The sequence below is a fragment of the Haemaphysalis longicornis genome, unplaced genomic scaffold, assembly GCF_048455015.1.
Source record: "Haemaphysalis longicornis isolate Haplotype H1 unplaced genomic scaffold, Haemaphysalis longicornis Haplotype H1 scaffold_11, whole genome shotgun sequence".
Classification (NCBI taxonomy): domain Eukaryota; kingdom Metazoa; phylum Arthropoda; class Arachnida; order Ixodida; family Ixodidae; genus Haemaphysalis; species Haemaphysalis longicornis.
Window position 1 is genome coordinate 76,840,717 of NW_027526214.1, and position 14,305 is coordinate 76,855,021.

Here is a 14,305-nt window from a genome sequence, read left to right on the forward strand (position 1 = left end):
AGCTCTAAACGTTCTAGAAATAAGGAAACACAAAAAAGTAAACACACTACCACCTGTGTGGCACATGATAGACTTAGTTGCTTATGTGCCATGAAACTCCAATCAACTCCACTCGGCGCTTTCTCATGCAACAGAAATGAATGCTACATATCAATTTACAGCAGCTCAATCCAAAATTAAAAATCAAGACTTTTTTACCAATGTGACGATTTTACGACAAATGCATAAAAAAGTCCCTTAATATGCCAATTAAAAATTAAATATTTACTTCCTGACCTACCTTTGCATCTTACACTGCCTGCCATGTACCTAAGTCTTTTATAAGCTACACAAATAAATACTTGAAACGTTTTTTCCCAGTAGTCATTATGCATCCTAACCATTGCCCAGCTCTGCTTAAGACAGGAACACTCGTTTAAATGAAGCTAGGCCTACCGAATTACTCGCCTGCACGATGTTGCATGTGACAGCGGAGTTTCCTATTCGCACCGCATTTCGCATCGGGTGCGTCACACATCGGTGATTGCTCCCGCCGCTGTCGCTCAGAGCACCTTCAGAGTAGCGCGGATATCGTATTTGTAGCCTGTTTAACTGCCCTTATAACGTGAAGATGTAGAAACCAATTAAAGTTAATTTGACATAAAGATAGCAGTGCACAAAAAAGAAGAATATTGAAACTACAACACCGCTAATATGAATGAATAAATAAATAAACATGTGATGATATCACAGGCAGAATTTAGTGTACTCAAAATTGGGTGCGACGACGCTCCTCCTTCTGCGGCCATTGGGGGTCCGCGTGGTGTTGGTGAAAATGGCTGTGCAGCATGTAACAGTGGTAATGTGTTTTGAAAACTGCGTTAGCTTTTTGCCTGAAATGAAGTCCCGCAGTTTACAAATATTTACAGCGCGAAATATTAAAAATATGCCTAACCGGTATTACAACCAGTCGTATATTTACATTGACCAAACAAGCCTAAGCTTGTTGATGACTGAAGACTCCTTGTGGTGCGAGGTAATATAGGTTGGAAATATGGACATTTCCAGAAAGATTTGCGCACTCAAAAAATGCTACAAGATACCGCAAGTTTCATAAGATAGGTGGGTCGAAAACTGGGACTGTTTTGTTTCAAGGGACGTGCTGAGACTTTCATTATGGCTTCTTCGCGTAAAAACCGAGTAAAACATAATAACCTACGCACTAGGGCGCCGTACCGTCAATTAGTGACCCCCAAAGCAATCGTAATGACAAAACATTCTAGCTTCGTTGTAGCAAAATTATTTTGTGTGAATTGGGCAAAGTAGTAAATTCTAGAGATTACATTTGCTTCGACCCACTCTTACGCAACTCCCATTCTTTTCCAACATTGCAGGTGATGTGCCAAAAACACACGTTTTACTTCTAAGAAAACACTCACTGGAGAGTGTGAGTTCATGCGTCATTCACCAGAGCTAGTTAAACTAGCATTATTTGCCAACTGTCCGACTGAGCACATTTTTACGCACTTTTTATTGCAGGCTCTAGAATCACATCGTTCCCGTATAAAAGGTAAATCGCCGGCGTTTTTGCAACACCGTGTTTGTATGCCTCGAGGACTGCCCATAATTGTGGTGCACGACGTTTGGTACTAACACGAAGGCTTTCAAAGAAGAGTAGCGTTCTTTATGAAGATACTGAGTTCATTGCTTTTGAATAGTGCTGGAAACGGCAGTGGGCTCTTGTGAACATTGTGAAGATAAAATAAATACCTCCTTTTTGAAAACAGTTCTGCCTGCAAGATTCAACGGGTGAACCATCGGGCTAGAGATTTGCACCTGTGCCACATGAAAACGTAAAATTGAAAGGGAACTACGTATTGAAATGTTGGTTCGGTACAAAGGCAGTGCTACAGTTACAGAAAATTTAAACGGGAGGCTTTCCGATGGCCTGAAAAAATGCACTGGTATATGGAACTTTTAGCAGCCATTGGGGAAACTTGTCGTTTTCTAATTTTATTTACACGTAAATATTTTAGGGCAACTTTTCCACAGAGGTGTGTCATAATTTTCACGTGTCAACCTGGAAAAGTGAAGTAAAATCTAAGAAGCCCTAAGCAAAATTTAAAAACACCTGAAACGAAAGCTCGAAAAAAATTGAGCCACAGTGGGTAAATGTTCATTTAAATGTAGGTGGTCTACCTTAGCGTCTAGCTTTTGTGGGAAATAAATATCAAAACTGGATGTGGTCCTTACTGTTTGTTCTTTGAGAAAAACACACTGTGAGAAATATCAGCAGGAGAACGCTTTTTTGGTGTTCTTATAAAAAACAACACCAATGACACCCCATAGGTCCCACCCGTTATTCTTTTTGGTGTTCTTATAAAAAACAACACCAATGACACCCCATAGGTCCCACCCGTAATTCCACCCGAGACGTCCTCAAAACGCCGCGAGCTTGAAAGTCGCGCAAAGACGAAAAGAAAAGTAGTTCTCTGTCCTCTTTACAAATACCAGTTTTTGTAGGGCGAACATATTTCACAGCATATTTCCGAATACTTTTGAAGTTAGGCGATTATGCCTCGGTGTGGTCATCTACAACAATTCTTTCATGCGGAAACCAAGATAGTGCGCCTGAAGGAATCTCCGGGTACAGCGGCGATCGCGTTTCTCTTGGCGACGTTCAATGTGGGTCTCACTGGTGAGGAGAAAAAAGTAGTGGTGTCAACAGTGGGGAGGCGCAATTGCGAGACCTCTTTTTGTATAAAGTGGCCATTTTATATTCATAACATTTTGACCGCTATACGTCCCTAGCACGTAAAATATGCCCCGTAATTCATCCGAGTTTATAAAATTGGCAAATTCGTAATTGTACCCCTTACATACGGGACGTTGGCTGTCGTTATTGAAATGTCCAGCATAAAGAAGTAAATGGGGGAAGAATTAAAAAAAACCCTGATGTGCAAATCTTTCGCTACCCGATGGGCAACATTTACCCATAACTGAAGAATTATTCGGAGCAGCGATTTTATATTGGTTAGATTCAAGCTAAGGCTGAATGACAAAAGTGATAGGAAAACGCTCATGAAAACAACGTAACGCCACATGGCGTTAGTCACAGCCAGATCGCAAGAGTTTAAAATCTCTCTTCAAAACAAATTTGAGTTTCTGGAAGGGCACAGTGAGTTAAGTGTAGACAGGATAAATGACAACCTAACATCAGCACTCAGGGAATCAACCGTGGCTGTTTGAGGGGCAACATGTAGGGAAAAAAGACGAAAACTAACAACACGAATGAACTAATTGCCAGACGTAAGAACATGAAAGTGTCCAGTACGACAGGTTAGGTTGAACAAGACAAGCGGTAGAATCGAAATAAAAGAAGTAACACAAACAAACAGTTGTGCATACACCATGCCTGTCACCGAGAAAACAATGAATATAGTGGGAAAATTGAAGCCACTAAGAGAGATCTAGTCATCGGTAAAAGCCGGATGTTGAACGAGCAGGGCCACAAAATGCACACAATTTGGCGGGATGATAAACCTAGCAACTACTATTTTACACCAGGATGTATTCCAGCGGCGTTATACCAGGGGAAACTGCTGGGAGTACAACCTTCACTTGCGATGTCCCACTAGTTAGAAGGAGAAGTATTAAAGGGTCAGAAAGTCATAAAAAGCACAAAACGCTACACATGAAGACGACATATTTGTAGATCTTTCGAAAGAGGGAGAAAATATTGTTCAGGGAAAACTTGTTATCCTTTTTTCAGAATGCTTGAAGACCCAAAAATTGTGTATTTCCTGGAAAAACACCCACGTTATCTCCATTTCTCAGAAGGGATATCCCAAGGAGCTCTACAAATAAAAACCCATCAGCGTACTCTCTGTTGTGTATAAGCTTTTAACCAAAATTATAGTGAGCTGCATGTGTCACAGTCTGGATTTCGAACCACTCACAGATTAGTCTTGGTTTTGGAAATGGCACTCAAACATAAATTCCATTCATGTTGTCAATCAAGTGATAGAAAAACATGCAGAATTCACCAAAAGTGTATAGTGGGAATTGATTTACCATGATGGTCCAGCTGTGGCGTAGAGCTAGAGCATCTGCACCGGATGCAGAAGGACGATTGTTTGAATCCTGGTGCTGCACAATTCTAACCCGATTAAAATTATCCACGTTGCGACGCAATTCCAGAAGCAGGCTTGGTGTGCTGCTTGATACCGGCCACAATGGCGGGTATTGCTTCCCCAGACCTCAGCAGGATTCGCCACCCTCGTGTAGTAATAGGCACAACCTCCCATAAATACGCCTATTATCCCTTGGCCCTTAGTCGCCAGTGGCTACGAAGCCACTGAAAACGTTGGCGGTCAGACTAATGACACCAGAAGAGGGTGCTAGGGACCCCTTAGGAGTCATACCGCCATAGGAGTCCGAACATGGCAATAATTACCACGACAACTTTATCCTACGAGGCGAGTCTAGACACGTTCGAGGAATCAGAGGTCACTAATTTGGATGTAATATGGGTTTAGCAAGGTTATAAAGACAGGTATAGCCTTCAGAGTGCTTACAAATGAAGGCGTCATATGTTAACCTGGTCCAGTGGCCAGAAGTGAACTAGGAGTGGAAGATGTAGTCAATAAAAGCATAGCTGGAACATGCAATTCCCATAGCTATAACTAAAGGGCAGCGGGTGTTGTAGTTTGACATACTAGGAGGTACAAATTTGGTACAGGCTACGCCCCTAAATCGAGCCATGATGACCAACCAGTTGAACGCTTGTTTGTAGATATGGAATCGGTACATACTAAGTAAAAACAGTATACAGTATTTATGGGTAAATGTAACTCTAAAGTAGGAAAGTAGCACGCTCGAGACAAGGCAGTTGGGAACTATGTTCTGTGTTGTAGGAATAACACATGGGAGTTATTAGTGCAGTTCGCAGAACAGAATAATCTGGGCATTATGAATACCTTCTTCTGCAAACGGTAGAGCCGGAAGTTTGTGCGAAGAAGGCCGAATCTGTAGCACAAAGAAGCAATAGACTTCATACTATGCGATAAACGTGGGGTCTTGCAGGATGTAGGAGTGCTCGGATGTGTAAGGTGTAGTGACCACCATATGGTCAGATCTCGAATTAGGGTATATATGAACAGGAACCGTAGCAAACAAATACAAAAGAAGGCCATTACTGAGCTTACTGTACGACGGAAAGCTGGATAATCCAGGAAACCACCACAGAACCGACTTCGTGCACTAACCGGGGAAGCATAGTTTACGACACAAGAAGCGAACGACAATCTTACATGCATTATGATGAAGTGTGCAGAAGAAGCTGGAGGTGCCACCACTCGACACGATAATGATGAAATTTCTAAGAAGACGAAAGATTTAATTAGGAAAGAGCAAAGCATGACAACCTCCACCCCAGCTGTCTGAATAGCTCACCGAATAGAGAACGACCTGCTCCGCATCTAAAATAATACGTCACTTCATCTACGCTCACAATGATGTGAGAGTACTTGTCCCAAGCTACTACACCGCGCGGTCTCAGCACCATTAAAGGTTAGGCCAAGGAGACCGAGTGCTGCGGTTGCGGTTGTGTTCGCGTTCTTGCTCTTCTGTCGGATATCTGCTTCCGCGGCTCTGCTCCGTCTAACTACCGGGCTCTACTTCTAAGAGCCGCTATCACTCAGCGTTCTCCAAGCAAACATGAACGGGCCACGTGACAATATGAGATGCTCGGGATCTAAAATAATACGTAACTTCCTCAACCCTCACGATGATATCTGAGTACTTGTCAGAAGCAACTACACCGCGCGCTCTCAGCACCATTCAAGGTTAGGCCAATCAGGCCGATGCTTGTGGTTGCGGTTGGGTTCACGTTGGTGCTCTTGTTGTTGCTTCCGATGCTCGGTTCCGTCTACCTACCGGGCTCTACAATGCTGAGAGCCACAACCACTCACCGTTGCACACACAACTACGCATGGGCCAAGTGATAATTACGTCGCAAATGTACCCATCTTTATTCGTTTCGCGGTTAGGGCAATGCCACACTATACGATTGAAACACAATACGCAGGAGCTGCTTCACTACAGATTATGGAAAAACATTCGCTGAGCTTCAATAAACTGCATGGACAGTTTTATGGTAAGCAGCGTGTTCACCCCCTGCGGCTGGTTTTAAATAAAAGCTGCATCCATTTGCTTCCGTTTATCTTTAAAAAGTACCTGATAAATATGGCGCCGACGATACGTGCTGAGCGCTGACCTCTTCCTGTTCCTTCTTGACGTTGTGCAGATCCAGGATGGATGTAATTCGGCAGTGTTCTCACGCTAAGGGGAGAGGCGTGATTGGTACAGAGTGCAATTTTGAATAAACTTTTATGTATGGCGTTTTCTGCGCATAGCAAACATAAACAACGTTATATTCTGAAAACAATGTTGCCTACCTAGACGTATTTCCAAGCGTCGCTCGGGTGGCAAGATGTAGTGGACTAGTTGCTCAAAATCGGAAAATTTTACCGCTGCAAAACACAAACTATTGCAGTTATCGTGGCATTGTTTTTTTGTGGAGACGTTGCAGACTGCCCAGCGACTTCGCATACTCTTACCATTTTAATGTAACATTCTTTTAATACAAAAATTCAAACTTCACAATGTTTCGAAACCGCCAAAATATTGATCCCCTGTTCGTTTGATGTAGAGGAGCTAAGGAGCTCAAATAATACATAGCATTTATCAATCCTTTTCTATTCTTACTGCATAATTTATTTTATTTTAAAAGTTGATTATAAAAAAGCGCTGCATTGCAGGGCAGTTGCAGAAGTTTCTTTACTTTGCAAAACAATGCGAAAAAGCCATTTTGGATTTTTGAAACTTTGAGAAAAAGAGCCACAGCTGTTCCATATCACAGGCTTGAGCAACATGGTGCACTCTTTTAGTTTTGTGGCTTTGGAGCTCTGAATATAACGTTGTAGAACTATTGCGAAGACATTCTCGACTGGTTTGTAGAAAATGCCGACTCCCACGCAAAGCGAGAAATGAGCAGTACGTACGGCTTAACCAAAACGAAAGCAAAATGAAGGTAACCACGCACATTTTTCACCCGCAGCAGAATTTCTTTTCAAATCTAATACTGAACCTATTCAGCGATTTCTGAATGCATCTTTTAATGCACGTACCGGAGTTTTTGCGTGACCCTGTGGTTATACTCAAAATATAACTGCAATGATGACCATAAAACCTCTGGGAAAGGATAACTGTCTCTTGAATATGTGGAGACAATGTTTAGCCTGATCAGATCGATATTTGGTCATGTTGGAATTGGTTGTTGAACATGTTGAGACTTGGAACGAAGACAGCAAAATAGATAGACGAAACTTCAATGATCTGTCTGCTTTTGTGTTGGGGGAGTGTGGAGTCTTGCCTGCTTCATGATGGTCAATTCTTGCTTATGAAAGGCCGGAGTATTGTTCTGGTTGAAAGGGCCAAAAGAAATTCCAGCTCAAAAAACTTCTGCAGCGTCAGAGATGGCGCACTGCGGCGTTGAAGGGTGCCACTTCTATTTATTTGCAATAAAACGTTTCCGATCCTAACGAACACATTTTTCTGTAAAAACAAAACATTTAAAATTTGTATGCAAAAGTACGAAGGGTGCAACAAAAATAATGGCTTCATTATATGCCCCCAAAATTAAGATTCAGATCAGCGAGATGGAATTGTGTATGTTCTTAGGCTGTATCTGAAAAGAAATATAAATCTAGAACATACATCACAGCGTGGAGCAATCGTGAGCCCCTGCGCAGGATTAATAACTAACCCTTAATAGCAACTTTGCGCTATTATTATGGAAAACGAGCATTGGGTTTACATGATTGGTGAAAATAAAACGAGGGCTTATAACAGAGTCAGCAGCACAAGTGGGAAAAGCAGCACATTGGAAGCAAACCTGTAAACCATCGGATGAAACGACAGAACTCATATCAGTGAAATTGTAGGGTCATGAAACTGCTGAGTAAGCTGAAAAAAGTGAATTGATGGAGCTGTTGAAATGAATTAACAGAAGGAAAATGAAGACTTTCGACCCCAAAACCAAAGAAACTGGGAAAGAGGGGAATCCTAAAGTCGGCTAAGAAGTCGGCTACTGGAATGATAATGTGAAAAAGAGCAGGCTAAAATGGGCACAACGCGGACAAGGTAACCAAACTTGCAGAACAAGGGAAACTTGTGATTAATCGAGCTCAAGTAGGCATGAACAATTTCTGACCGAAGTAGGGAATGATGTCAATGGCATGAAAAGTAAAATGCTTCACGTTGCAAAAGCATAACCAGTTATGTTTTAAAAGAGGAAGAGGACATTGTACTACAACCGCCTGTTCTCTTTTTTAAATGCATCAAGTTTCAAGAAATATCTATAAATGGAAAAAGACCTCCATAATTTATTCATCCAGGTGGGCCTCTAACATCCAGGTGGGCCTCTTTCCACGCGAGTCTTGCTGCAGAGAGAAGGCTGTCAAAGAGCGCAGCGGCATGTTGTTTTCTCAAGTCAAGGCTGTCTTTGCGGTGGATGACCATCTTGAAGTTGTTCTTGGGGAGTAGCGGTGGTTTTGGGCGTGTGATTTTTTTAGAAGTCTCGCTGTTTGCTGTCTCGGGAACGAAGATGTCTGCTACTCCATATTCCGTCAGTTTCTTGGCGTTTTTTGTATACTTATTGACGACGTCGATATAATCTTCTTGGGTGTCCACTGCGCTTGTGTTTCCAGCCTCATTTTCGATATTCATGCCATTGTATTGCTTCAGGGCTGCCGCGTCATCAATTGAAGGCGTCTCCTCTATCACCGCTGGCGGCGGCATCGCGGAGCTGCGCTGGTGTCAATACTGTTTTAAGTAGGCTGAGCTTACGACCGCAGATTCGGAACGTCGAATGTCGATAAAATCGTAAAATATTGAAGCACGGTGGCAAATGTGGTATCCCTGTAATTCTTGTAAGTACCGCGATGTGGTACTGAGCTTTTTTGGTCGAAGAAAGGTTAGTTTCTTTCGTTGGAAAGCACCATGCCGAACCAATGGTTATATTGACTGCTTCGTTTGGACCATGGTGGCCCTTTTTTTGAAGATTGTAAGTACATAGAACAAGTTGTCACTGCTCAAAGAAAAAATAAAATTCTGGCAGAAAATATGCATTGTCTTGCGTGAACTGGGCAATTACTGTAGAAATAATATTAACGTCATCTACATCTACACATAACGATAATTGTATACAACGCACAGGTGCTACCCATCGTGTCGTATGGAGGGTTAACCTGCCACCTTCACCACTGAAGAGAAAACGTATTTGTGCTGAACATGCTGCGAAACGAAGAATTTTAGGCGTACCACTGAGGGATAGGGGGATACTTCTGGATGAGAGAGTAGTTTAGAGCAGCAGTAATCATAATTTAGATTAATAAAAATACGTAGACTTTGTGTATCCATGGCATTCGAGGAAGCGATAACTGGTGGATCACCACTGTTATGGAATCGATACCGAGACATTGGACTAGAAGAATGTTCAAGTAGTAATCCCCATGATCATCATTATCAGCCTATCTACGCCCTCTGCAGGGCAAAAGCCTCTCCCATCATTGTTACTTTCCCCCGGTCTTGTGCAAACTGTGGCCAATTTATCCCCGCAAACTCCTTGATCTCGTCTGCCCATCTAACTTTCTGCCGCCCCCTGCAACGCTTGCCTTCTCTAGAAATTCACTCTGTTACCCTTAATGACGAACGGTTATCTTGCCTTCGCATTACATGTGCTGCACACGTCCATTTCTCCTTCCTAATTTCTACTAATATGTCCTTAACACGCGATTTCTCAATGACCCACTCTGCTCTCTTCTTGTTCCTTAATGTTCCACCTATCATTTTCCGCTCCATGGCCCACCGAGTAGTTCTCAATTTAAGTTGAACCCTCTTAGTGAGCCTCCAGGTTTCTGCCCCGTAGGTGTGCACCGGTAAGATACAGCTGTCATACACTTTCTTTTTCAGGCACAATGGTAGGCTGCTATTTATTATCTGAGAATGTCTGCCATATGCACCCCACCGCAGTCTAATCCTTCTAATTATCTCTGCCTCATGGTTGGGATCTGGGGTAACAACTTGGCCGAAGTAAATGTATTCGCTTACCACTTCCACTGCCTCGCCACCTATCTCAAACCGCTGTGCTGTCCCGATGTTATTGATCATTACTTTAGTTTTCTGCATATTAATTTTCAGGCCCACGGTTCTACTCTGTTCGCCCAGTGCGGAAAGCATGCTTTGATATTCGTCCCCCGAGTTACTTAGCAAGGCCACGTCATCAGCAAATCTGAGGTTACTGAGGTATTCTCCATTAACCCTTACTCCCACCTGTTCCCAATCCAACGTTCTGAATACTTCTTGTAAGCATGCTGTGAATAACATTGGAGAGACTGTGTCTCCTTGTCTGACACCCTTCCTTATAGGTATTTTACTGCTCTCCTTTCGGAGGATGATGGTAGCTCTGGTCCCTTTGTAGATATCCTCTAGAATTCTTACATAATGCTCATGCACCCCCTAGTTCCGTGATGCCAGATTGACTGCTAGGGTTTCGACCGAGTCAAATGCTTTCTTTATAATGTATAAATGCTATATGTAGTGGTTCAGCATACTCAGCGCAGTTCTCTATCACCTGATTCATTGTGTGGATATATTCCATTGTTGAATAATCTTTGCCGAACCCTGCTTGTTCTTTAAGTTGACTGAAATCTAAGGTTGCAGGAATTCTGTTAGCGATTACCTTGGTAAGTACCTTGTAGACGACACAGTAAGGTGATCGGCCTGTTTTTTTTAAGTCCTTCATGTCACCTTTCTTATGAATTAGGATGACGTTGGCGTTCTTCCAAGATACCGGTCCACTTGCAGTCATTTGGCATTGCGGAGACAGGTTTACAAATTTTTGAAGTACAATTTTCCCGCCATCCTTCGAGACGTCTGCTGTTATCTGATCCTCACCAGGTGCTTACCCCCGTTTTCATTTCTTTCAAAGCCTTCCTTACTTCTTCAGTCGTTACTGGTGTAGTCAAGTAGTCACTGGAGTGACAAAACAAAAATTTCGGAGCAAAATATGCAACTCGTGCAGCCGAGAAGAGGCACATGTTAGAGGTTGTATTGAAGGCTCATGTCCTGCAGAGTAACCTAATATGCTTTTGACCATTATGTCGACGCATAGTCTGTTTAACAAATGCATCCCACAATTCCCACGGGTTTTCCCATGCCAGAATATGTCAAATAGAAATACGTCGGCTTCATAACCCCAATTAAAATATTCGGATTAAGCCACGGCGAGCGTTTTATTTTTCCGGACTTTGCTCACGACCATCATCATAATCATAACTAGTTGACGGAAAGCGGACAAGTTAACTCAGAGGTTTAAAGGTTCTCTTGAGTTGCACAATGCATATTCAGTGTTTTATACAGTTGCAATACCGCCGAACTGGCGCTGTTGCAGAAGCACATTGCACTTTTCTCTGAACTGATGTGGATCTCCGCTGTCCCACAAATGACAACTGCAAGCCCGAGGTACCTTTTGACGGATGATCTTCCAGTCGACAGAATCCTGCTCTTAGCACTCAAAGGCAAAATTTGCACCAAAAATAAAGGAAGGCCAAGGCGTTATGTCGCACCTTTTTCAACCTTGCCGAACTCAACTCCTTGTCACAGAACAGTGCACATTTATCCCCACCGTTCTGACATGTTATGCCTGAAAGACGAAAGCTGGCTCGAGAGAAAAAAACTGCTTACTAGTGGTGTTTAGGACGACAGGAAGATGGGAAGATGATACTAGCAACGAAGGGGGCTGAGCCAAAAAGTTATCTCCGTCAAGGATAGCGCACAGCAAATGTAGTTGTTTCCTCTTCTGCACTGTTGCAAAACAGGCCCCGTTGAAAGCCCTGTCCATGTTTATTCCGCACCGATGCCGAGCAGAGCAGTTCCCAAGACAAAGAGGCGGCTGTCCAAAAGAATTCTCAATTGTGTAATATGAAATGCGCAGTGGCTCTTTTATAAACCTGAATACACAACCATCTTTGTAACGAACATGTGAACATGGCCTAAACAATGTGGGAGGGTATGTAGCTCTAGAGGAGGTCTCCCCCACAGTTCCAGATTATGACGATGTTGATATGTACCCATCACGTCATCATCACCAGCCAATCTACGCCCACTGCAGGGCAAAGGCCTCTCCGTTTATTCTCCAATTACCTCGGTCCTGTGCCAACTGTGACCAATTTATCCCCGCAAACTCCTTGATCTCTTGACCCATCACGTATATATGTATATATATGCACAACCACATACATAGATATATATACAGACCTACATACGTCCATAGACACATATATGCATACACACATACATACACACATATCCACATGCACATGTACGCTTCTAGTGTGCTTCCCCTTCATTGGTATAAATTTTAATTCATAAAGGGATAGTATGAAAGTTAGCCGCCAACATCTGCACCTATTCAATGACGCAATAAGCATTTATCCCAATAAACTTTTAAGTGAAAAGGACGAGGCAACCTAAAAGAAATGCCAACAGGGAATAGCGCGGATCAGCATCGCCGGGAGGACACACCGCAGTCCGGGTAACAACGGAGAGAACTGGAACCCCTGAGCACCCGCGTACTCTGCGCCTATAAATCAATCAATCAATCAATCAATCTTTATTTTTGACATTCATGGGTACAAATGCCAGGAGCACAGACAAAAAGCCATTTAGACAGGCTTGACGAGGTCTGTGCCCCCTAATTTGAGAGTACATGATACAGAAAACATTTTTCAAAGCTACAAAAATAAAACTAGAAAAATGTACAAGACGTTTAGCAGCAACATCCAACATGATCCGGTTTTCGTCCGTAACAATGAATTACAGTCACAGTCACACAATCACAGTCACGCAAGACAAATACACTTTGTATTCCAAACTAAATATATGAGGCACTCAAAACAATCGTGAAATATGCATTGAATACAGTTTTGCAGAATAAATAGACGCTGACAATAAATGACGGTCAGAGTCACACAATCACAGTCATACAAAGAAAATACGTTTTGTATACCACACAAAATAAATAAATGAGGCAGTCAAAACAATCCCAGAATATACATTTAAAACAGTTTTGTAGAAATAAACACTGACAACAAAGAAGCTCAGTCAGACGATATCCTGATAGCACGATAGCACGATAGCACGATAGCACGATAGCACACGATAGCACGATAGCCTATGGTCTGTAGTACCCTATAAAGCGAGAAAAATGAGGAAGGGAACCGTCCAAAATAGATAACATATTTGGAAAAAATGGAATGTTGGAAACAGAGGTTTCAGAAATGGCCGTAAGTTTATTTACCCACAAGGCCCATCTCATCGGTAAAACTTACACCGCCGCCTTCTTACAAACGTGTACACAGGGCTTGAATGAAGTGAGAAGAAACGCAGTACCTTTGAATTTAGAAAAAACGACCAGCCGGTGGGCGAAGAGCATGATAGCAATACCATATTTTTGCATACGAAGAGAACACTGTCAATAGAAGCACGATCATCAATTAAACCACCTTCCATCTTCTCGGTAAGTCTCGCAGCATTTTTAGTAATGTCTGCGCAGAGCTTGAGCAAAGTGGGGAGATACGCTCTACCTTTGCGCGCGCGTAAAATAAATGCCTAGAGCTGCAGAAGGTAACGAAGCGATGCAATCATGTTTGTCGACAAAATGTCACTGTCCGTATAGGTAAGCGTCTAGAATTAGGTAGCAGTGAACACTGTCATCCCTCTTTTTTGAAAACAAATACGCAGCTATGTTTTGTACCAACATCGGCAAAAAGGTACAACAACCAGAATGGTAATATTCTATAATTTTAAGAGTAAATTTTTAAACCCGGAAGGCAGCAGAGAGCTCCAACGTGTTGTGAGATGTTTTAGCGACAAATAACACACTGTCAACAGTTGCAAGAACAACGAGATTAGGTTACAATGAATGCCACTGGTGGTTTTCTTGCAGTGAGAGAGCAAAGGCCGTGTCGTAGAAAACATCTCAACATAGGATGAACAACGTGAAAAGGTACGCATTGCATTTTGGATTTCAAAAACAAAAGAGGACATGAAACGAGCAGATTCTAACAGAAACTGTGTAACGTTTTGTCCCCAAATTAGGCATAAAAGTTTATCTCGTTCAAAAACCACGAACACACTAATACACAAGAAACCAACAGAGTAGTGTTTGGTTCATCAGCCAGCACTCACAAAATGCAACCTA